Genomic DNA, 26193 nt, shown 5'->3' on the forward strand with positions numbered 1-26193 from the left:
TCCTTGGTTAAGTGTATTCCTAGGTATTTTATTATTTTTAGTGCAGTTGCAAATGGGATTGCTTTCTTTCTTTTTTTTTAAGATTTATTTATTTTAGAGAGAATGGGGGCGGGGAAGGGCAGAGAGAGAGGGAGAGTCTTAAGCAGACTTCGCACTGAGTGTGGAGCCCAGTGTGAGGTTTGATCTCATGACACTGAGACCACCACCTGAGCTGAAATCAAGAGTGAGACACTTAACAAACTGAACCACCCAGGCACCCCGGGATTAGTTTCTTAGTTTTTCTTTCTGCTTCATTATTAGTGTATAGAAATGTAATGAATTTCTGTATATTGTGACCTTACTGAATTCATTCATTAGTTCTAGTGGCATTTTGGTGGAGTCTTTATGACTTTCTTTATATGATGTCATATCGTCTGCAAATAGTGAAAGTTCTACTTCTTTGCCAATTTGGATGCCTCTTATTCCTTTTTTTTTTTTTTTTTTGTCTGATTGCTGTGGCAAAGACTTCCAGTAATATGTTGAATAAAAGTGGTGAGAGTGGACATCCTCATCTTGTATCTGTTCTTAGGGGGAAAGCTCTCAGTTTTTCATCATTGAGTATGAAATTAGCTGTGGGTTTTTCATATATTGCCTTTATTAGGTTGAAGTATATTCCCTACAAATATTTTGTTGAGGGTTTTTATCATGATTGGATGTTGCACTTTGTCAGATGCTTTTTCTGCATCCACTGAAATGATTATATGGTTTTTAATCCTTTTATTGATGTGATATATCACATTAATTGATTTGTAAATATTGAACCACCCTTGCATTCTGGGAATAAATCCCACTTGATTGTGGTGAATGATTTTTTAATGTATTGTTGGATTCAGTTTGCTAATATTTTGTTGAGGATTTTTGCATCTGTGTTTATCAGAGATATTGGCCTGTAGTTCTCTTTTTTTGTAGTGTCTATCCCATTTTGGTATTAGGGTAATGTAAACTTTGTGGAATGTATTTGGAAGTTTTCTTATCTCTTCTATTCTTTGGAATAGTTTGAGAAGAATAAGTATTAACTGTTCTTCAGAATTTCAGTTTGGCATACACAGTTTTGAATAGCCACCCAAAGAGTTGTTTAATGAGAACTTTTTCACGGAGTGCAATGTGGGGCTTGAACTCAACCTTGAGATCAAGGGTCTGACTCTTAACCAACTGAGCCACTAAGACACCCCTATTATTAATTCTTCTTTAATTGTTTGGTAGAATTCACTTGTAAAGCCATCTGGTCCTGGACTTGTGTTTGTTGAGAGATTTTAACTTAATTTAATTGCTGGTAATTGGTCTGTCCAAATTTTCTATTTCTTCCTGATTTAATTTTGATAGTTTATATATTTCTGGGAATTTATGCATTTCTTCTAGGTTGTCCAATTTGTTGGCATGTAATCTTTCATAATATTCTCATATGATGCACACTTTGATATTTTTAGAGAGTATGGATCAGTCATTTTGTAGAACGTCCACCAACTTCAGTTTTCCTTGAGATTTTCTCATGATAAAATTTAAGTTATACATTTTTTGGCAATAATATCACAGAAGTGATGATAAATTTTTCTCAGTGCCTTATGTCAGGAGACGTTTGATTTCTATTTGTCCCATTCATGGTGGTGATAACACTGGTCACTTGCTTAAGGTGGTATCTGCTAGGCATCTCTACTGTAAAATTACTGTTTTTCCCTTTGTGGTTAAATATCTTATAGGGAGATACTTGAGACTATGGTAAATCACTTATTCTTTCTTTTGTTTTTGTTTTTTTGAAATAATTTTAGGCTTAAAGAAAAGTTACAAAAATTGTACAGAGTTCCAGTATACCCTTTATTCAGCTTCCCCTCCTGTTAGCAACTTGCAGGAATATAGTGCAATTGTCAGATCAGGAAATTAACATAAGTATAGCACTCTTAACTATACATCTTACTAGAATTTCACCAATTTTTTCTTCTAATGATCTTTTTCTGTACCAGGATCCAATGTAGGATCCCATATTGCTTTTATTTGTTGTGACTTCTTAGTCTCCTCCAATCTATGATTGTTTCTCAGTATTACCTTGTTTTTTGTGACTCTGACACTTTTAATAAGGGTGGTTATTTGTTTTATAGACTTTCAGAGTTTGCTGTATTCTTCTAATTAGACTGGGTTATGTGTTAGTGGCAAGAATGCCACAGAACTGTTGGTGTGTTTTTGTCAGTGTATGATATCAGGGGGAACATCATGCCGATAAGTTTTATTGATGGTGATGTTAACCTTGACCACTTGGTTAAGGTGATGTCTGCTGAGTTCCTCCACTGTAAAGTTACTGTTTCTCCCATTATAAATGGATCAATATTTGGGGAACATACTTGGAAACTATTGTATTGCAAATGTATTGTTTCTCCTCAAACTTACACTACTGATATTAACACCTGTTGGTGGATTTTTGCCTGCAACAGTTATTACTGTGGTCTTTGCCTAATGGTGATTTTGTCCAATAGACTGTTTCTCAATAAACCTTCACTCACTAGTTTTAGCATCCAGTGATGATTCTTGACCAGAACAGTTATTACTATGGTAACTGTCAAATAGTGATACACTAAATTCTCAATCTTGTTTCTTAATAAAGAGCATGAGTTTTTCAGGCACGTAAACTAGAACTGGTAAATTCCTATTGCCATCTTTGAATCTACTGATTCTATTTTATGTAGTCCTAGTGCTAGACTCTATTGATTATATTAGATTCTACATTTCTAGATGGTCACTGAAACCAAAGTTGCTTTGGGAAGACCTCAGAAGAATTATTAAGGTAATTCTATGGGACTATACCATATCTTTGGAATTTTGAAAGTAGTTTTCATTGTAATTGGGTGCTAGGCTAACAGTAGACCTTTCAGAGGGTTATTCAAGGTTATTCAGTGGCCCAGGCTTTTATATTGTGGGTTCCCTCTTCTAGGTCATATTAATTCTTGGCTGTATTCTCTGCATTTGGATGGCAGAAGAGAGAAGGAATTTGGAGAATCGCTTGGGAGGTTCTTGTGGCCAAGCTGGAAATGGCACATACCATCTCTGCTTGCATTCCATTGGCCAGGATTTGGGTACATGGTCATTCTAACTGCAAGGGAGGCTGGGAAATGTAGTTTATTTATATGTTCAAGAGGTAGAGGGAATGGTTTTGTTGAAACTTAGTAGTTTCTCTTGTAGTTTTGATTCTTGGACATTATCAGATGGCACTTTGAAGCCTCACGTTTGGCTCAGAGGTGGTTAATTAATGTGTTGTGTTGAATGCATCAATTACATAGGGACATCTGTGAGGTTAGGCCTCTGCCTAATTTATGAAAAGAAGGCTTCCTGGCTTTTTCATTCTAGTTGACTTTGCAGTAATCTTCCTATTTCCCCCGAGAGCTCTCCTACCCTTGAATACACTGTCTTGACAAATTTTTACTTCAATAAATTACTAAATCAAAGTGTTTTTCCACCTAAGTAGTATACCCACATTTTCAGAAAGAAGTCATAAATCACTCTTCAACCCCAAGTCAGCATTGAATAATCTGGAAGAGCTGAAGGAATCCGAAGCATTCCTAAGGTAGAGCTGTAGAACCAACATAAGGAGTAGAGAGAGAGCTTCTGGAAGAGAAGCCTCTCTCTTGCCTAATTTCTACCAGGAAAAAATGCCAAAGTCAAAACACAGAATCCTACCACCAGGGGACAAAATGAATTTTTATGACACTCCTGTTTAAAAGCTCATTTAACAACAGCATGACTAATGTATACTATAGTCAGAACCGAAATGCAGTCTTTTTGAATTTGTACGTCTTTCAAGTGAAATATCCCCACCACCATCCACATAGTAAGAAAATACTGGTCACTTATACCACATATTGAAAGACGCAAAACATGGCGGGGGGGTAAACAGAAGGGGGAATGAACCACAAGAGACTGTAGACTCTGGGAAACAAACTGAAGGCTTTGGTGGGGGGGATGGGATAGGCTGGTGATGGGTATTAAGGAGGGCACGTATCGCATGGTGCACTGGGTGTTATACACAAGTAATGAATCATGGAACTTTACATCAAAAACTAGGGATGTACTGTGACTAACATAATATAATAAAAAATATTATTATAGAAAAAAAAAGAAAGAGGCAAAACCCCTACGTTTGAGCAATGAATATCTCTACTACTTATTAAAGAACATCATTAGAGAAACCTTTTGCCGGGAGGGGTGAGGTAAACCAATTGAAAGGAGAGTGGGAAAATTCTTACAACTTTTGATACTTCATTTTAAAGGAGTGATGTTCTCACAAGGAACTGCATAAGATTATGCCCTGAGAGCAACTTAAGAAAATTAATAAATCTAGCTCAGTATAGAGTTTTATCAGAAAATAATCATTCCAAATCCCATGTGATTGGTAAAATTAGCTGTTTGTGAATCAGAAGGATGTTAAGATAATGTGGCAGCGAAAATGTTTTCAGCTGAACATAATTCCCAATGATTGATCTTGGCTGCAAAGTTTTCTGACAGCAGAAATTTATGGCAAAGTTGGCACTGCCACCATCACTTTGCAGCACTGCTGTCTCCACTGTCTGTACAAGCAGAAACACACTGGGATACTGTGGTTTTCTCTTCTGAGGCATCCCAACGTCAAAGTATTATTAAAAAGAAGAAAGTGGGGCCTCTCTTCTTGTCTAATCTACATCTAGTTCTGTAATCGATGTGAAACGTGAGTTTTACAGTTGGGGGTCAACTGCCACATGTCCTCTCAGCTTCCACTGAGTCATGCCATCAAACTGCCCTTTCTCATTATTATTATTTATTGTTCCTTGAACTCAGCAAGCAAAAGGGGCTCATACAATAACTCTGGCAGTGCCAAAACAAACAGACATGCTCCTGCTCTCTGAGTTGCTTAGGGTTTAGAGACAGGAATGATACTGTGCAAAAGAAAAATGCAGAACAAATGCAGAATGGAGACTGTATATTTCCCCTTGTCCCATTTCTTGTGCCATTGACTCTACTCTCATTGATTCAATGAAGAAAAGCTTACTTGAAATATGTATCTCAATTTCTGAATGATTGTTTGAAAAACAGTGAGAAGATTTAGATATTTCAATGACTGTTATGAAAAAGTATTTTTAAAATTCCACAGATTTAGAAATTTTAGTTCTTGCAGAAAAATAATTCAAATTAATTTGGGGGATGATTCTTAAAAAAAGAGTACTACTTAATATTACTGTTAATGTAAGTGTAGGTATAGGGAAGAAATGTGGAGGACTGCAATCACTTGAGTATCACAACAGAATACTCTTAAATACTTGTTATTCATAGTTTTAAAATATTAAATGTTATAGTATGTGAACTTTGTATTGGAAACTTCCCCTGGAATGAATTGTAAAGATAAAACATTTTTATGCATAGAGGAAGGAGTCAGATCTTGCTAGAGACTGGAATGAATGAGTATCACATGAATGAATGAACGGATGAATGAATCCTTCTTGGTGGTTTTCCATCAAATCACTTTTCCTACCTTTATTTTTAAAAAATTATCTGCTATAGACTCCTCTCTTATCTTTTTCTAAAATACTTTGTGTATAAATTTGCCCATCTGGTGGACCTTTGCTATTGTTTTTCTGTGCAGTATCTCTTCTCTCTTCTGGTAACAACATTCATGTTCCCTGAAGACCTTTTATCCTCCACAGTCAGGTCATGTGGTTTGGGCAAAGTTGACTCCATCCCCATATCCCAGGGTGTTCATATGACCCAGGCATATCAGGGATGAACTCGTGACCCACATCTATCCAATCATAGTGAATCTCAGCACTTTTGCTGTTAATGTAGGACGTATGGAAGGCGGTATAGAGGGAAGCTGATATATATAGGAGATCTTGTCTGTCTGCTGGCCTAAGAAGGTGAGAAACTGTTCTAGAGCTGTTAAGTGCCATCTTGGATTATGGTGGCAGAGTCTGTTTTGAAAGGGGTCCACCAAGAAAGACACGATTCCTGAGTGAGTTCTGTGGACATTGTTTGAGTCTAGACATAATTGTTCCTGAAACCAGTTATGGGTATTGAGTCAATACAATTTTTAATTAGTCTTACAGCAGTCGAGTTGGGTTTGTTGTCAGTTTGTTAGGCTTTATATGAATACATCTTCCCCCCAAACACTTCAGCATCTTTATTTCAGAGAATAACATAAGCTAGAATTATAGCATTGTTTCCTAGAAAGCTTTCTTTATTTCTGCAATCACTACTAGTTTTTTGGTATCTTCCTTGCTTATTCTTACGCAGAGTAAATGCTGCATAAATGTCTCCATGCATTACTGTTTACATTATGAGAATAGAAGAACTTGTCAGCTATTCTTTAGGTTCTAACACTGTCGTTGCTAGGGCTATGGGTTAAATTGTGTCTCAGTGAAGTCTTTCCCTCATGACCGTGCTTTGGCTGAATCCTGTCTCCAGGGAGAGGAAATGTTTCTGTCATTCTCCCTCTTCCTGAGGAAGCATGTCTCCAGCCTTGCAAAGTCATCATGCCTGAAAAAATCACCACCAGGCTGTGTTAACACAACAGATCCCTCCCATGTTGCTAATTATGTTGTGTGCCCCCACCCCTTTAAAGCCACTCAACTCTGCAGTGTCCCCATCACTGAGTGATTGCCTTTCCTGGAACAAACACACCCAGTATGTACTTTAAATGCAATATCAGGAAAACTTCAAAAAAAAAAAAAAAAAAAGAGAAAGGAGAGGTGCTGCTTTATGTTCTCTTATTTATAACAGAATAGCTTTTATTACTTCTTGACTTTATTTCTTGTTGGTTTGACTCACATTCAGGAGGTGATGGAGTATGGGGGCCCCATAGTTTCATACTGAATCTGGCTCCTCTGTTCATCAAGTGTATAATCTTGGGCAAATAACTTAAACTTCTTATTCTCTGTTTTCTTATAAAAAAATGTATTAACCATACATATCACATGATGTTGTCAGAATTGAGATAATACTCATAATGCATTTAGGATAGTCCCTTCTATGTAGAAAGCATTGAATTAAGGTCAGCTGCACCTTAGTGGCTGGATAGTTTCTCTCTATACTCCTACCCCTCAGCATTCTACCTTTTGGGTAACACTCTACGCCAGGCTAGACTGGTCACCTTCTTTGCTTATTATAATAGGCAACTCCTTCCGAAGTACAATTAGAGGCGCCTCCGAAAGGTTTTACTTTTACTTAAATGTTTATCCTTCTGCCTCTGCTGAAATTACCTTTACACCTCATCCTGTGTTTAATGTTGAAGGCCCCTATTAAAATGTAACAGCTTTGGCCCTTATATACTTTTAATTCATTTACTAATTTCCAGCAGAGATCAGATTCTGGAGGTTATGAGGAACAGGATGAGTCAGTGGAAGAAGACAGGCCAAAACTCAGTGCTGTTTTGTTTCTGATTCCAGGGCTTTGGGAGAGATAAGAATAAGGTGTTTAAAGGAGAGGACCTTCTGGCCAACCAGACAACCAGGGTCAGCTGGTGAGCAGCAAGTGTCAGATGTCAAAGGTAAGGGCTCTTACCATCTCTTTGTTGGATGTTGCAGTCGGGAGCTCACAGCTGATGCCCAAGCTGGATGACATAAAGGTACTCTAGGTAGCAGCTGGAAGTCAGTCAGGAGAATAAAAACTTATCTAATTTGAAAAGAGAGGAGATTAAAACAGGGAATTGAACACACAGTTGATGGAAGATCTGAGATGCCAAATAGAAGCTGGTGAAGAAATGCACCAGCAAAATCAGGATGCCATTATCATCCCTGAAGCTAGAAGTACAAGGTACTTCTAGATACAGATGGTATCTCTGAAACTGGGTGCTGAGGCCACCTAGCAAAAGCTAGAGCCCCAGTGGGCCTCTCTCGCAGAAACCAAAACCATGGAGAAGGCACAGTTGCTGCCTGAGACACTACCTACAAAAGAGAAAGATGGGGAAAATACCCTGCCCTCTTCCTTTATTCTGTCCTGTAACCTCCTGCAGGGTCTCCCATTGGGTGAAAATGGCTGAAGCTAGATAGTACAGGAGCCTGGAGAACAGAGGCTGCAGGCCTTTCCTCAATGATACACAGAGCAAATCAGGAGATGGGGCTAAGATTGACTTAAGAACAATGAAATTATGGACACTTTACTTACATTTTCTATGGTCAAATCAGGTGACACCGAGGAATTAGAATTGTCAAAAGGTCTTCTTTATGTTTGCCATGCTCATCTGGGATTTTGTTTTGGTTTTTAGGTCTGGACTTAGTTGTAGAATATTATTCACCTAGTTTTTCTCAAAGGTTAGAATCTTTGCATTAGAAACAGCTGTACTGCTTGTTCAACATGCTGATTCCTGGGCCTCACACCAGATCTTCTAAATGTATTTCCCTTTTGTGGTATCCACTGGTTTGCCTACTTCTCTCAATGTTATAATTAAGATTTGTGTTCATAAAGCTTTTTCGAATTCAAAATTAGGACAGCCACTCCTTGAACAAACTTTGCTTCATTTCTTTTTCCTCCTGAATAATGGGTGATGCTGTCCTTAAGAACTTCTAGTCTATTGGCCTGTTCAATATCCACCCGAAGGTTCTGCCCAGGACTTAGATCACTGATGAGAAATGTCTCTTGTCCAGAGATTGATGGTTTAACTCAAGAGAAGGGCAACAAATTCTCAAGCATGTTAACAAATCTCCCATCCCAGGAACAGGGTTGCATAATTGAAAAAGTTAGAAATAGAAACCAGAGGAATTCCTTGGTGCAAGAGGTCAGTGAGATAGATTCCCCAGCTGGATTGCAGAGCATGCTGCTCAGTGGCCTCGGGAAGCCATTCTGGGTATTTGAAGTCATTTGCCTTGTATTTCCTGCAGTGTTGCTGTAAATGATTTGGTTTTCACTGTTAGAACTTTTGATGCACATGTAATGAACACAGGCCTGAACACAGATGCGTGGGTTAAGTATTCCTTTGGTGCACGAGCTAAGACTTGCATCTTCTCTAACCCTGTTTTCCATCTTCAAATTGGGAATAGCTGCTGTGCTTCCCTTACAGAGTAGTTGGAAGAATTACCTATATTAATTTATAAGGATTTATTTATTGAGTTCCTCTTGTGTACTGAGTCTCATGTTAGAACTATAAAGACAACATTCTTGTTTTAAAGGGCATTATAGCTTCTTAAAGAGAATATGTGTGTGAAAATAGTCTGTATTTTGCAATGCCCTATTAAGTTAAAAGCTGTTATTTAAAGTGTTGTAGAAAAAATAATTTGCTACAGCTTGGTTGAGATAGCTATCAGTTTCCTACTTATGGGATCTGCAAAAGAGATTTGGAATGTCAGTGACTTAAACTTGAGGACCTCTAGAAGGGAGTCAATGATGCTTAGGGTGCTAAAGACAGGTCTAAGTCCTCACTAGTGGGAGAAGGAAGAAAATGTGAGTAAGAGAAGGATGATTAAAAGACAACAAATTCAGGGACGCCTGAGCTAAGTGTCTGACTCTCGATCTCAGCTCAGGTCTTGATCTCAGCGTTGCGAGTTCAAGCCCCACATTGGGCTCCATGGAGCCTACTTAAAAATAAAAATAAAATAAAATAAAAAATAAGACAATAAATTCAAAAAGACTGGAATGAAATGCAAAGAGGAGCAATGCATAGCTGCTAATGTCTGCTACAGTTACCCCTCAAGACAGCTCTCTGTTGTTCAAAGAGTGATTCCAACAGAGTATTCTTACTTTGGCTCATATGAGAAAGTTTGGCAAGAAAAAGAGAATTGGATGGAAGGTCATTGTGTGGGCTTTGAATGAAGTTTATGCCACTCTTTAGCTGTGTGACTGGCCAAAGCTATGATCCTGTTCCTCAGTTGTGAAATGGGAAAAATGACCGTTTCCCAGACTCACAGAGTTGCTGGAAGGTAACCTCAAAGCTGCCAAATATGTAAAGTGCTTATTGATACATTGGCAGCTTCTCATTCAGTCCAGGTTTGCTTTCTTTTCCTACTGTGTCATTCTGGCCTGGGTTGCTTTCTGGTCTAAGTTTTGGAGCTGGAGACCGATTGCTGTGCTATACTGAATGGAAAGTGTCCTGCCCAGGGAATCTTTGCAAGATAAGAAGGAGTTATCATACTATAAGGAGAATTTACCCACAACCCTTGAAGCGGTGTCAGACCTATTTTCATAAGTTAAGGTGGCAGCATGGTGGGTGGCCTGTCAAAATCTCTATCATCAAGGGCAGAAATCTCTTGATTTTCATGTAGAAGATGATTTGGGGAAAGGAAAGAAAGGTAATCAGGTTTTCTCTACTACTTTGTAGGATCTTCAGAAGTTTACTTATCAGTCTTAGATTGGATGGACTTAAAGTTACCAGAGGAGAATTGTAGTAGATTATACTGAATCAGATGCATCCTGGTATTAGAAAGCAATTTTTAAAAATATAAACTTTTTATAAGAAGTAACAAGCGTTAGCGAGGATGAGGAGAAAAAGGAACATCCGGGCACACTTGATGGGAATGTAAATTGGTGCAGCCACTGTGGAAAACCGTATGGATTTTCCTCAAAAAATTAAAAATAGAAATGATCCAGTCATTCCACAACTGGGTATTTACCCAAAGAAAATGAAAACACTAATTTGAAAAGATATATGTACCCTTCTGTTTATTATTATCATTTACAATAGCCAAGATATGGAAGCAACCTAAGTGTTCACCAATAGATGAATGGATAAAGATATATACACATGCATGTGTACAATGGAATATTATTCAGCTATGAAAAGGATGAGATCTTGCCGTTTGTGACAACATGGATGGACCTAGAGGGTATTATGCTAAGAGGAATAATTCAAAGAAAGACAAATACCATATAACTTCACTTATATGTGGAATCTAAAAATCAAAAGAAACAAGAAAAGCAGAAATATACCCATAATTACAGAGAACAAACTGCTGGCTGCCAGAGTGGGGCAATGGGAAAAATGGGTGAAGAGTTGTAGGAGGTACAAGTTTCCAGTTATAGAATGAATAAGTTATAGCATAGGTACATGAATGGTATAGCATGAATGAATGAGAAAACGGTACAGCATAGGGAATATAGTCAGTGGTATTGTATAGTATTTTATGGTGACAGATGGTAGTTACACTTATGGTGAGCATAGTGTAACATATGGAGTTGTAGAATCATTATGTTGTACACCTGGAAATAATGTACTAGGATGTGTCAACTGTACCTCAAATTAAAAAAAAATATGTAGGGGCACCTGGGTGGCTTAGTTAGTTAAGCATCTGACTTAAGCTCACGTCATGATCTCAGGGTCCTCCGATCAAGATCTGTGTGGGGCTCCATGATCAGCGGGGAGTCTACTTATGCCTCTGCATCTTACCCCACTTGTGCCCTCTCTCTCTTTTTCTCAAATAAATAACTAAAATCTTAAAAAATAAAAAAGATTAAAGTGTAACTCATATATAGAAAAGTCAATGTGGTGTAAGTACACAGGTTGATGAATTTTCAAAAACTAAATACACTCATGCAACCCATGCAACCAATACTCAGATTAAGAAACATTACCCCAGACCTTCTATAGGTTCCCCTCCAGTTACTACCATCCTTTCCCCCCAAAGACAACCGCTATCCTGACTTCCGGCACTGTAGACAAATTTTGCCTGTGTATGACATAAATGGAATCACATAGGATGTAGTCTTTTGTGTCTGATTTCACTCACTTAACATGTTTGTGAAGTAGAGTCATATGTGTGCTTTGAAATTTATTCATTCTGATTACTCTTTAGTATTCCATTGTATAAATGAACTATAATTTATTTATTGATCCAAATGTTATGAAGATTTTAGTTATTCTTTGTTTTGGTCATTATGAATAGTGCTGCAATGAACATCTTTGCACAAGTCTGTGGTGGTGAATATATGCACGCATCTTGCTGGAGCGTAACTATTGGGTTTTCAGGTATACATGCATTCATCTTTAGCAAATACTGCTGAACAGTTTTCCAGCATGGCTGTACCATTACACACCAACCAGCAGTGTATGAGAGGTCCAGTTCCTCCACACCCTTTCCAAAACTTAATTTTGATTGTGGCTTTATTTTAGCCATTTTCATTGTTATGCAAACAAACAAACAAACAAAAAAAAACAAACCCTAAATCTTAAAATCAGTACATAACTCCCCATATCTCAATAGTGATATTTCATTGTACACTAAGGAAACTATTCTTTTATGGGAGTTATCTCCACATAATGACTGGTTTAACCTATATATAGATGATTTGAATCAATTTAGATTAACTCTAAGGGCAGCTGCATCTGGGTGAATATTGTATATTTAAATACTGGAAACATTCTAGGTTTGTTTTTGCTACATACCATAAAATTTCTTTTCAGGGCAGGCTCAACCTGGAAATTCTTTTCCCATTAAGACTGGGCAGTATAAATCTGTTTAGCTGCCAGAATGGAGAACATGTGCATATATTTTGGAGCGAGAAAGAGCTTGAGACTCATAGAGGCCTTACAACAGAGTCTATAATATTGCAGTATCTGAGATGACATTCCCTGACTTAGTACTAGTGGTTGGAATTTTATAGCAAATATTGGAAGAACCAAAACCTTAAATTGTAGCATTGGTTGCATATACAAAGAACAGTAGCAAGAACCCTGGATATACAGTTAGTGGTTGTGTGTGTATGTGTATATAAAACATGAACTTCAAGAGTTGCAGCTATTTCTAGGTGATATTAAAAAGTGGATATAAAGAATTGATCATTCTCGTGAAACAGGTAGTGAGTGAAACAGAATGAACAAATAAAAAGAATGATCAAAGAAAATAGTGTTCAAACTACCCCAGGACAATGATATTTCTCTTAGGTATGGAGCACTAGCAATTCTAGGAATTTGCGATTGAGATATTGGGTAGTAAGTAATATCCAAGTTATGATTATTTTTATCACATTATGTTACACTTAATTTCAAGTTTCCTGAAACATCACTTCTCTGTGAGAACTAAGGAAATAACTAAATTTCACTGTCACTGTATCAGTTTTCTATTGCCACAGTAATGTTGTGTAACAATAACAAAACCCAGTCACATGCAGCAATATACATTTAGTTAGCTTATAGAGTTTGTGGGGTTCAGATGACTGCACTGGACTTGGCAGATTCTGCTGGATTATTTCTGTCTGTGGTCATATTTGGCTTAGCTTGTTACTCTGGTGGTCTTGGCTGGGCTTGTGTACATATATGGGGGTTGGCTTATCTAGCATTTATTTAGTTCACAAAACTATGGGTTAGCTGGGTGGTTCTTCTGCAGCAAATTTAGTGAGTTAAAGCAGTATACATTTATTATCTCACAATTTCTGTGGGTTACGAATCTCAGTATGACTTAGCTGGGTTTTCTACCTTGGGGTCTCACCAGACTGCAGTCATAGTGCTGGTTAGGCTGTGCTTTCATCAGGAGGTTTGATTGGGGAAGGGTATACTTTACATTCACTCATTCTATTGGCAGAATTCAGTTCTTTTCAGCTGTAGGAGTGAGGCCCTTAGTTCCTAAAGATCTCTCTTTTGTTTTTTCTGCCACATGGCCTCTCCACATTTCAAGTATTTATGTTTCCTTCTTTAAGGCCAACAGGAAGGCAAGAGTGACTCTACTGAGATGGAGTCTTGTATGACTAACATAATCATAGGACTGACATCCTGTCATCTTTGCCATATTCTGTTGGTTAGAAGCAAATCAGAGGTCCACCCACACTCAAGGGGATAGAATTACATAAAGCTATGAATTCCAGACAGTGGGAATCATTGGTTGTCACCTTAGGGTCTGTCTGCCTCAGCTGGCTTTGCCTACATGTCTTGGGGTCAGCTGACTGCCGGCAGATCTAGGGTGGCATGTTCACATGACAAAGGTAAAGATACAGGAGTGGGAATGATTTTTAGCCCTCTGCTTGCATCCCATTTGCCAAACAAGTCACATGGCCCAAAGATGGAGTGGGTGGGGGCACTACCTTTACCTGGTAAAGGATGTGGAGACAGAAAGTGTAAAGAATTGGGGCCACGGACACCATATTTACTTAATCTGCATAGTCCCAAGAATTCAGCCCTATGTAAATCTCATCCTTCTCTTCCTCCAGCCAGCATTTCAGGAAGAGTCAGGTGTTCCAGTTGGTGTTTCACAAACGCTTATAATCTGGGCTCTTTCTCCTGCTGTGGCATACCCTCTAGACTATCTCCTGCCTGCAAATTCTCATGTAGATGGGAATTTACATGACCCCCAGCTATCACCTTTATGAGAACACAAATACCTGAGCAAATGTGCTTTTTCCAAAACTCTTTAAGCTAACTAACTTTTCTGTTTTCTACCAGAAGAGGGGAGAGTATTACCCAATCTTATTCCTTGTCTCAGAGAATCATTCATGAAATTAGTTTCTGACCATTGCCCCTCTCTTTTCAGAAGTGAGGCCAAACTTATTTGACTTCCCCACTTACCCCACCACATGTTCAGATAGTTGTAGAACTTACTAACCACAATGTGTTCTTTTCTGATTTAAGGAATGCTCCAGGGGGTACCTGGGTGACTCAGTTGGTTGGGCATCTGCCTTTGGCTCAGGTCATGATCCCAAGGTCCTGGGATCGAGCCCCACGTCAGGCTCTCTGCTCAACGGGGAACCTGCTTCTCCCTCTCTCACTCCCCCTGCTTGTGCACTTACTCTCTCTTTCTCTGTCAAATAAAGAAAATCTTAAAAAAAAAAAATAAAGAATGCTTCAGGACTTGTTACAAGCTTATGCCTCTCAACACTGGCTGCACATTAGAGTTACCTGGGGAGCTTTTAAAAATACCAATGACCAAGACACACCCAAGAACAATCTCTGGGAGTTAGTTCCAGAGATCTGCATTTTAAAGCTCCACCAGATGATTTTGATTGTGCAGCTAAGATGAGAACTCCTATTTATAGATAAACATGTAGACCAGGGTGTCTCAAGTAATACATATACTTAAGATTTTGGAGCTCAGTGCAGGTAGAAGAGTATATTCCTATTTGACTGTGGTAAAAAGCATTATCTCCTTCAAGGGCTTTTTCATGAGAAGTTTTTTTCTGCCTCTATATGTTAGGATTCTCTATATATTAGGAATTTATATATATTAGGAATCCTCTGTATATTAGGAATCACATTTACTTTGAAGTATCTTCTCATCCAGCACACAGGTACCACAGATGAGAAAAACAAAAGTCCAGAGAGATTTATTTGCTCGCCCAAGTTCATATGACTAATTAAAGCACAGCTAGGACTGGGTCATGAATCTTCTTTTTCCTTTTCCAACTTATTTTCAAAACAGGGACTTAAAAGTTTTGGTAGTAACAAGTTGGGTTCTATAATCTTCCCAATATACATAAAACTATCCACAGTTTCTGTTGTTGACCAAACAGAAGCAGGTCCTTCAGAAGTTAATGGAAAATTCTAGAAAAACAAATTACGTGGAGCTTTCTAGGATGAAACTCCAAAGGCTATCTAATGCCCTTGGTCCCAAAGCTGTCTTTCAGATCATTCTAAAGATTAAACATCTAGTTTTAAAGGGTACACTGGAGTGTCTCAGTGTGCTATTTATTATTGAAAACTTTGGTTGTCTTTATTCTAATTTAGACATACATCTGTTTTGGGGACATAAAGAAATAGATGGCATTATTAGAAGTCTTTGTGTGTATTTAATGTTTTAAAGATAGTTTCTTGAAATAGGTTATGGATATACATTTGATATCTATACTTAAAGTTGTTAAGTTTTGAGAAAAGGAAAAATTCAAGTCTGTTCTAAGTACTTACTGCTCTTTGTGCTATGTGTAATACAGTAGAGTAAATACTAAAACTGTGAATCCTAGACTGTAATGTGCACCAGGATCACCTGGAGGGCTTATGAAAATAGACTCCTAGTCCAACACTCAGTTTTTTAATCAGTAGGTCTACAGTGGTGTAGTAACCATGTCTTCTATTTTCTATATTCTGATGCTTTGACATCTGGGCTTTTGCTGACCCTGGAGGGATTGTACCTTCTGGTGTCAGCCACTCCCTAGAAATAGTAAACAATTCACCCATGAGCTTGCTTTTCAAATGCAAACCACTCAATCCAAAGCCCAAGTGCTATCATTTTATCTACTTTCCCAAATCGTCCTAGAGTTAGGTACCAGACAATTAGAGACATTTCCTATGTTCTAGAGCCTGCTGAAATTATTCAAACTAGCAAATACCAAACTTGTTTATCTCACCTTTCCAGTTCCTCACAGCAGAAACCAAAATAAAAGTTCTTGCCCTCCCTGCCCACCCCCACTTTGTCTCCTGACTGACCCTGGTGTCTCCCATGTCATCCTGCCCCCTCCTCTTATGATCTGTGAATATAACAAAGTATCTTTCCAATGGCAATGATCTCCAGATCTGTTAGATTTACCATACCTAAATAATAATCAAACCTACATTAAAAACAAGTGGGGGATAAGAATTTGCATCTCTAACATGTTTTCAGGGGATACATTTTGAGAACCACTTTTCCCAAAACATTTGAAAGTTATCATGTTTATGTCTGTTAGTGGGGGATAGAGAGTAAGGGGTAGAAGCTGATGGAGGGGTCCTGTGGGGACATACAGAGAATGGAGAGTTTTGTAAAAGCTGTTTCATCCACTTAATCATTACACTTCTGTACTTATTAAATCATTTTATTTCTAGTTGAGTCCTCCTATAAGAGCTGTGTTATTATTTTTATACCCTAATAGTATGGTCTTCATTGAATTACTTGTAGAATACAGAAATGGTTTAAGAGCATTGGTTTTAAGTCCAGGAGTGTTTCTGACACTGAGTTATGTGACCTTGGGAAATTTACTTCATATCCCTGAGCCTTAGTTTCTTTTAATATGTCAGTAATAATAATACCTACCTCATAGAGTTAATGTAGGACTAAATGAGCTAAATGCCAAGAAAGTGCTTAGTTCATCTTATGGCATGTAGTTAGATTTCAAAATGCAAGTTGTTACTGAAGTTATTTTGGGGATAAAATACAGGATTGTGATCAATTTCATTGTCCTGCCCTTTAAATAATACAATTTTATGCCTGGAGTTTTGAATTAAGAACAATGGTGTATGATCAAAGGAATCTAAAAATAAAATTTCACTACATTTGTTGTTCCATAAAGTAGAAAACCAGAATCCCCGGATGAAACTCCCTGAGATTGTTCTATAAGTGATAAAGCTACAACTGATATGATCTTATCCCAAGATTTTATGTCAGAAGAAAGTCGTTTCCCAGGATATGCTTTAGTCTCACTCCTTCTTTTGGCAGGGCCAGTGGTACAATGATGCATGGTGTAATTTCTCCACATGTGGCCACATGGTCAGAGTAGTGGCTGTGCAAAAACGGCCACTTCCAACCCAGCATGTCTGCTGTGTGCCTCACTTTTGAGTCATGACACTTCCTGTCACAGACAAGCTTTCACTTGTAGGCACTTTGAGGTGCTCAAGCAGGAAGGAGGAAATGACTGTTTCTTTTTTTATGTCCATCACCAACATAAGTGACATATATACTTCGATTATAGTATCCTTTTTATTTATGCGGACCAAATCAGTAGGGACAAATATTTAAATTTCCCGATATCCAGCAGTGTGAAGATTAAATTTGTTCATTGTGCATTTATAGTGTATCTTTTGCACCTATGTAATACAACATAAGGTACATAATATATTCTCTCTGAGCTGAAGGTACTGACAACTTGGCTCAAGAAAAAAGATTTTATGTTTTAGTGGGAAAGAAAAGCTGAGAAAGAATATTTTAATAGAGTTGATTGAGTGTGTTGAACAGTGATTGGGTAACTGTGAATAGTGTTAGAGTTGTAGATAGTGTTAGGGACATGAAGCGTAACCAATATTTCCCAAAGTTTAAGGCAGTGTTTTTAAAATTGTGATCTGTAGGTCACAACCAGCATTTTTGAAAAATTAAACAAAAAGTATTAGAGTGCATCATGCTTAGTAAAGGTAAGTATTTATGTATAGGTGTGTGTGCATGTGTGTGAATGCACAGTTTGTGACGTACAGCCCATTTCTTCAGTGGATCATGGCTGAAAAAAATTTATGAAAAACACTGATGTAGGTATTTGAAATTATTTTTTTTTTAAGACATTGACATAGAGCCAAATAACTTTGGATCCCATGGGGAGATTTTTTTTTTCAATCTCTTTCATTTCTTCTGATTAGGTAGACAATCTCCATCTGCCACTAATGCATCTCCATCAGCTCTGTATCTCCTGTAAGTCTTCCTTTTAAAGGAAGAGAAGCAGGCCTCAGGCTCAGAGTCTAGGGTAGGAAGCATTTCTGTTTATGTTCTATTGGAGCTTCTTGTATACTTCTGTTTCCATGTTTCTACTTCCATATTTTTCCACAAGGATTTGTTATTTTTTCTTTGACTTGCTTAAAGCAAAAAAAAATGTTGTGAAGAAAATATTAAGTAGTTTATCTATGGCAAATAATGCTGAAGGAGGTGTGAGATTGGCTGGGGGGCTTGGGAACCATTTTGATGTCTTTGGCTACAGCACCGTCCCTGGGGTTCAGAGCCATCTGGTAGACTTGCCCTTGGCAGGCACGATTGGAGCCTTCTTCATAAAACTGATTAGGCTGGTTGCCATGGGCATTCCCAGACTTCTCAGGTGTTGCAGGTGACAGCTGCATTTCCCCCACAGAAATGAAGAAAACATAGGTAACTTTGTCCCAGGAAGTACCCTGTGCTGGCCTCCCACTGCTAATACCTATCACTGTGCTAGCATTTTCATCAGAGACAATGTCTTGGGTCTGAGAAGTACTAATTTTTTCTTAGATTTGCCATATCATCTAGAGTATGTATGTGTGTGTGTGTGTATATATATAAATATATATATGTATATATATGTATAATATATATTATATATGTGTATATATTTATATACACACACACATACATATATATGTACATTTTTCTTATACTTAAGCATTGCCTCGGCAGGAAAAAAAACACCAGCTGGATAGGAAAATCAAATTGGATGATGATACAGACCCCACTAAGGACAGATAATGAAGCTCACGTGCCTATTTTCAGTGGCCACCCTGAGAGCTGGCTGTACTTCCTGGCCAGGTCATGATGGAAAATTATTTTGGGCCTTTGTGTGCAGGGAAACCTGAGAAAACCAAGTGTGGTCTGAGACCTGAAGTCCAACTGGCCTTGCTGTCCTTTCTCTGAGTAAAGAGCCTAAAAATAAAACAGAGACAACAAGTGTTAACACAGGCATCAGTTCTCTTTTCTGGTACGGATAACACGCCTTTTAATGGAAGGGAAGTAGGCCAGAAGGTAAATTGAGAGTTGCCTTTGTCTTGTCCTAGATTTTTCTGTATCAACACCGGGGCTTATTTTCTCTTTCTTTCAATTAGCTTGGCACAGTCTGTTTTGTGATTCCTTCTCCCACCTCCAGGGGTGAGAGCCTGTAGGGCTGCTAAAGTGCCATCTGCATCTTCAGTGAACTGACCACTTCATCATGGGACTCAGTGCCTTCCCCTGTGGGCGCAAGTTATACCCTCTACTGGGGTAGGAATCCTATTGTCCCTTTCTGTGTTAAGACTCAGAAGATATGAACAGACACTTTTCCAATGAAGACATACAAATGGCTAACAGACACATGAAAAAATGTTCAAAATCATTAGCCATCAAGGAAATTCAAATCAAAACCACACTGAGATACCACCTTACGCCAGTTAGAATGGCAAAAATAGACAAGGCAAGAAACAACAACTGTTGGAGAGGATGTGGAGAAAGGGGATCCCTCCTACATTGTTGGTGGGAATGCAAGTTGGTACAGCCACTCTGGAAAACAGTGTGGAGGTCCCTTAAAAAGTTAAAAATTGAGCTACCCTATGATCCAGCCATTGCACTACTGGGTGTTTACCCCAAAGATACAGACGTAGTGAAGAGAAGGGCCATATGCACCCCAATGTTCATAACAGCAATGTCCACAATAGCTAAATCGTGGAAGGAGCCGAGATGCCCTGCAACAGATGACTGGATTAAGAAGTTGTGGTCCATATATACAATGGAATATTACTCAGCAATCAGAAAGAATGAGTTCTCAACATTTGCTACAACATGGACGGCACTGGAGGAGATAATGCTTAGTGAAATAAGTCAAGCAGAGAAAGACAACTATCATATGATTTCTCTCACCTATGGAACATAAGAACTAGAATGATCAGTAGGGGAAGAAAGGGATAAAGAAAGGGGGGTAATCAGAAGGGGGAATGAAACATGAGAGACTATGGACTATGAGAAACAAACTGAGGGCTACAGAGGGGAGGGGGGTGGGGGAATGGGATAGACCGGTGATGGGTAGTAAGGAGGGCACATATTGCATGGTGCACTGGGTGTTATACACAACTAATGAATCATCGAGCCTTGCATCGAAAACCGGGGATGTACTGTATGGTGACTAGCATAATATAATAAAAAATCATTATTAAAAAAAAAAAAAAAAGACTCAACTTGTGCCCCAAACCATTATGAATTTTCTTTCTTCTTTCTTTCTTGATCCTTTTATGAGTGATATCATTTGGGAGGCAATACTTTGATCCTGATGGAAGACAGCTTTGTGAAAGGAGGTTGCAGATTTTGAGGGAAAGCCCACATTTCTGCCCATATGGCTTTGGCTGTAGTTATCTGCTAGAGTACAGAGGAAATACAGACAGAATGAATTGCCCAGCGATTTATGCCTTTGGCAAGTTGTTCCAGGGGCTTCAGAGAAACAGGAGAGAGGACCAAAGGGCTCTGCATTTCATTTTAAAAATAGCCAGCCTTGGGCTCCTCCTCTTCCTGCTCCTGTCTCCACTTCTCACAGGGAGAGCTTTTGAAAGGGATTCCCCTCCCCCATTTTACCCCCTCCCCCATCCCTCCTTTTTCCCACTGTATCTCTGACGCCAGTTCATTTGAATGGCAAGATTTTTTTGAGCTAGGATAAGTGAGATACAGGAAATCACTATTGAAAGACTTCTTTATGCTTGTTGTCATCATCACCTTAGTATGAAGGACAACCAAAGGGTCCAGTGACGAAAGCAGAGGCCTGGGCCAGCAAGGACATTTAAGGAGCCAGAGGTAATAGAAACAGAACTGACCATCCACAGAAGTCAAAAGCCATAGCTGAGGTGGTGAACTTCACTTGCTTGGGCCACATTGGTGGGACTTCAGATCACACCCTGAAATCTCAGATTTCTTTAGGTGTTTTATTGTGCTGCTAATAACAATCAGGGTCAGGGGCAATCCAAAAGAGCAAACTACTACTCCGCCCACCCCCTGAAGTACTTGATGCTTTGTGCACCTGGATGGCCAGGATTACATGGTGACCAAATGGCAATCAATATCTTACTAATTTTGAGTTGATTGCACTCTGCTATAGCTGAGCTGAAACCCTGGATGATTTTGCTTATACTGAGGATTACGGACATTCAGTTTTTGGTTGCCAAAGTGGGTATAGAGGCTCCTTTCTTACCTACCCACGAGTCAAAATGTTTAGATGGCTTAAGGCTCTGTAGAACTGAATGAGGTAATTAATAGTTTCCTGTTATTCAAGCGCTTATGCTGCATATATTTAGATTACTGGTTCTCAAAATATGGTCTCTAAACCAGCAGCAAGAGTTATCAGGATCATCCAGGAACTTGTTAGAAATGCAATTTCTAAGGTTACAGTCCAGAACTTTGAAATTAGAAATTCTGGAGGTGAGAACTGTGGTTTACAAGTCCCTCTAGGTGATTCTGATGCAGCGTTGAGAACCTCTCATTTTAAATAACCGAGAGAGCCAGCACTATTTCCTTGTTTTAAACTTGATGGTAAGACTGCTAAGAATAAAGAAATACATCCTATCAGATGGCACAAGTAATTTTTCTAAAGCTCACAACTTTTATGGAATGTCTCTCATACAGGAATTAGATGGAATTAAATATAAATATGGCCATGGAATTGCATCCGCTCTCAAAGGATTACCTTGACATAAATGTACAGAAGTTGAATTTTTTCCTTTCTTACTGTTCATTATAAGGTTGGAGAAATTTTTTTTTTTTTTAAAGATTTTATTTATTTATTTGACAGAGAGAGACAGCCAGCGAGAGAGTGAACACAAGCAGGGGGAGTGGGAGAGGAAGAAACAGGCTCATAGCAGAGGAGCCTGATGTGGGGCTCAATCCCATAACGCCGGGATCACGCCCTGAGCCGAAGGCAGACACTTTAACCGCTGTGCCACCCAGGCGCCCCATGGAGAAATGTTTTTTGACTGGATAAACGAACTTGTCTCAGAAGGTCAGAAAGTGGCAATATAGAATTCAGAAAAATGCTTTAAAATTTTTTCTCAGGAAAAAAGTGATCATTTTCTGATTGCAGAACTCTTAATATTAAATAGATGCCATCAGTTCATGTTTTTATGTTTGGTAATAAATCACAGCTCAGTTAATAGAGCACCCTGGAATGAGAAAAATTTTCTTCTTTTCAGAGTTTCTCAGAGGAATAATATAATGTTTTCCCCTTGCCCAGCCACCTTTCCCTAATATTTCATGTCTGGTTCTTAGAAAGAAATAGGATGATTTGAATGAAAAAAGAAGGGCAGATTCTAAATTCCAAGGTAAAACTGAGTGAAACACATTTACTGAAACGTGAAACCTAGGATGCTTAGGCATTTTATGATGTAAATCTTATGGTAACATACTCAACATTTTTGTTTTTTTAATTATTGAGATCTACCAGTACCTGCCCCTGTGGAAGAGAGTAGTCCTGCTGCACGTTTGTTGATGTGTGGTTCATTAACCTTAAATTGCTATGCCCCTCCCTTTTTTTTACTAACCTCAAATTTCAAATCAAGCAGAAGTGAGAGAAATCTGGAAGACACCAAGTTGTAGAAAGCAGGACCACAGAATATAATGGACTTTAGCTTTGTACATCAAGAGCTGTCTCCATGTAGGGCATCTTTCTGAAATCAGTCATGTATTTGCAATAACAACACTTGCTAACCTTTCCAGGGAAGAACATAAGTGAATGCATGCTTTGGGTGGCCTTATAAATCCATCTTTGCCCTGTCGACCCTCCCACTTCAAACAGTTGAATTTCACTAGAAATACACGTTTTCATAGTTTTCAGACATTGTGAGGGAAACAAAAATTATTTTAGAACTTTCTTGATGCATAAGTGACACTTATATCCATTCTTTCCTGTGTTAAGGAAACAAATGCACAAAATATTTGACAATTTTTTCTTCTTAATAGAATTATGCTGTGGCTAAAACTGCTTTTGGAAACTATTTTCCACATTGCTTCATTTGATCATTGGATTTTCTAAACAGCAAAGGTTGCTACACTTGTGTTTCCTGTGTTGAGAATTCAGTAGAGACTAAATAAATATGCCATCTCCTGATTTTCCAAGTCATTTCTAGAACTTGACTTTTTTTTTTTTTTATCTCCCATGTTTCTGAAGGAGATTTGCTAATATAATCTGGAATTTGCACTTTCAGGCCTGAAAGAAACCTTAGTTCTCATATCATGTAGCTCTGTGATTTATAGATGAGGAAACTAAAGGATAGAAATGTTAATTGAAAGTCATACAGGGACTCATGAGAAAAAAATATCATAGGACCTGGGACCCACAAATCTCCGTTTTAGTCTGTTCCCATTATGGCCACTCCTATGAACAATCAAGCACCAAATAAAGCAATGTCATTTCTGATTTCTTTTTTATTTACTTAAGCTTCTTTGCCTGCTCCTACGAATACATATACCACAGAAGGACATTTTTAAGACCTGAGCACCTGAGAATATGACTTTCTCATTTTTTGGTTTTGTAGATTATTTGACAGTGGCTGGCCTTGAGAAAATCCTTAGCAGAAAAGACATTTTTTATGTTACTTGAGAGATAACTTTGCTTTTGGTCTAGTATTATTCTTTTCCTTTATTATCATAAAATTTTATGTTTATTTTCAAATGTACTTTTACAAGGAGAGAGAATATTCTGTTGATCTGCCATAACCCAACCCATGTCCAACAATTTAATCTTTTCCTTTCCTTCTTTTTTTTTTTCTGAATTATTTTAAAGCAAATTCCAGACGTCATTTCATTCCACCCCTACATTCCTCTCAGCACACATCTCTAAAGAGTTATGGGTATTTTGCTACATAAACCTAATGCTATTATCACACCTAAAAATTATAATTACAAGGTCATCAAATATCCAGTCACTATTAAAATTTCCATGATTGTCTCAAAAAATATTTTTCAGGTTGTCTTTTTCCATTATTCAAATGTATGGCTATAGGTTCAGGATTCTAGCAAACATTGAAAATTAAAATAAGAAAGAAAGCTGAAGTAAACTTACTTAGTAAGAAGGGTTTTCCCAAATTCTCACAGCTCTAATCTGGATACCATTCAGTGTGACAGGCTTCTCACTGGGTTCCCACAGCTGGTTAGTGTTTTGAATTCCAGCTCCATGAACTCATATCAGGCTACATGGGCTAATGCTCAGCGCCCAACCTCGTGCTGATCTCTCTGATGACAGAGTAATGGAGCAACCACGGGCACTGTCTGCCTCTTACTAAATGCACTGTCATCTGTGTTATTCTTCCATCTCTACGGGGAGCGAGTGACTCTAATGCCTCTTGGAAGCATTTAAGCCATTATGGAGGCAAAAGTAATGCCATTCAGGCATCTTTTGCTGAAAGACCAATAAAATAACCTGCTACATTGTGAAGAAGCTTCTGGATCTTCAGGGTCATGTAAGGCTTGTTTAGATGCACACCTCTTCATGTTCAAGTTTCTGCTTCTATGTTGAGTTTTGAGAAAGATAGATGAAGATAAAATAGGGAGAAAAAAATACAAAGACACAATTAGGTAGAGAGTAAGTTAGTTTAGGCACTGAATTTTGATGACTTTCTTATCACCTCATTAAAGATAAAATTTCTTATAGAAAGATGGTCTTCTGCTTATGGTAAAGGAAAAAGGAACTACATCTAAATCAGAGCTCATCTATTTTTTTTTTTTTTAAAGATTTTATTTATTTCTTTGACAGAGACAGCCAGCGGGAGAGGGAACACAAGCAGGGGGAGTGGGAGAGGAAGAAGCAGGCCCATAGCGGAGGAGCCTGATGTGGGGCTCGATCCCATAACGCCGGGATCACGCCCTGAGTCGAAGGCAGACGCTTAACCGCTGTGCCACCCAGGCGCCCCCAGAGCTCATCTATTGGAAAACATTATAGGCCCTTCTTTAGATGCCCCTTTAAAGTGTGCTATCTTGGGGGACCCTTTTGACCCTCCCTGGCATCTAAAAGGCACATAGTACTTATTGAATGATGCCTGGAATTTTAATAGTTTTTCATTTCTCTTGATGTAAATGCTTTGTCTACTTTTCATTTATATTGATTTTTAACTTAGAATGTATAAGAACAGAGTTTTTCACCAGCTTTATTAAGGTATAAATGACAAATGAGACTAGATTTTGAGAAGAGGTGGGAGGAGAGGGCATGGATGCTACACTTTTTAGAAGTGTAGAGGGTATATATTAGACATAGTGTATAGTGGGCATAAAGAACTCTTACAGAGTTTTATATTCTACTCTGGGAAGAATGGGCCATCAACATAGAAACAAAGCCATGTAGTTATCTCCAGTCTTGGAAAGTTGCTACATGGACAATGCTGGACAGTGTCTGTTGGCAGATACTTAAAAGGGTGTCTGTGGTAGGGGACTACTTTATGAAAAATGCGACATTTAAATGGGAAACTGAATGAGCTAATGAGCCAGACACGAGAAGTTTCCAGGCAAAGTCCTCAAAGAGGGAATAAACTGGACCTAGTAGAGGTATGTATAGCTGGCATTTATGACTGCAACCCGTGGGTTGGGCCAGATCATAAGGACCTTATAGATTATAGCAGAGAACTTGAGTCTAGGTCTTGGATGGCATCTGTATAGCAGGTATATGAGGATCCTTTTATGGCAGGGATTCTTAAACTTTAGTGTTATCAGAGTCACCAGAAAAATTTGTTGTAATTCAGATTGCCAGCCCTACCCCAAGGGTTTCCTATTGAGCAGGTCTGTGGTGGGGCCTGAGATTCTGCATTTTAACAAGTTTCCAGGGGATGCCTGGACTGTTGGTCCAGGGTCACACTTGGAGAAACATTGCTTTAAAGAATAG

At 38.4% G+C, this 26193-nt stretch overlaps 2 long non-coding RNA genes across 2 annotated transcripts in view; one reads left to right on the plus strand and one right to left on the minus strand.

Moving 5' to 3' along the window:
* LOC148108065 (uncharacterized) overlaps positions 1 to 26193 on the plus strand; it is a 243378-nt gene that overhangs the window by 143190 nt on the left and 73995 nt on the right. The window contains exon 2 of the long non-coding RNA XR_015720952.1: positions 7437 to 7537. This is a non-coding gene — a long non-coding RNA (uncharacterized LOC148108065). The remainder of the gene's footprint in view (positions 1 to 7436; positions 7538 to 26193) is intronic.
* On the minus strand, positions 4210 to 24549 carry LOC123799834 (uncharacterized). The gene is made up of 3 exons (XR_006781720.2): positions 24385 to 24549; positions 7552 to 7662; positions 4210 to 6528 (listed from the first exon to the last, which is right to left on the minus strand). It is a non-coding gene; the product is annotated as an uncharacterized LOC123799834 (long non-coding RNA).

The sequence above is a fragment of the Ursus americanus genome, chromosome 22 (assembly GCF_024610735.1).
Source record: "Ursus americanus isolate L20-20 chromosome 22, mUrsAme1.1.p, whole genome shotgun sequence".
In the NCBI taxonomy this organism is placed as follows: Eukaryota; Metazoa; Chordata; class Mammalia; order Carnivora; family Ursidae; genus Ursus; species Ursus americanus.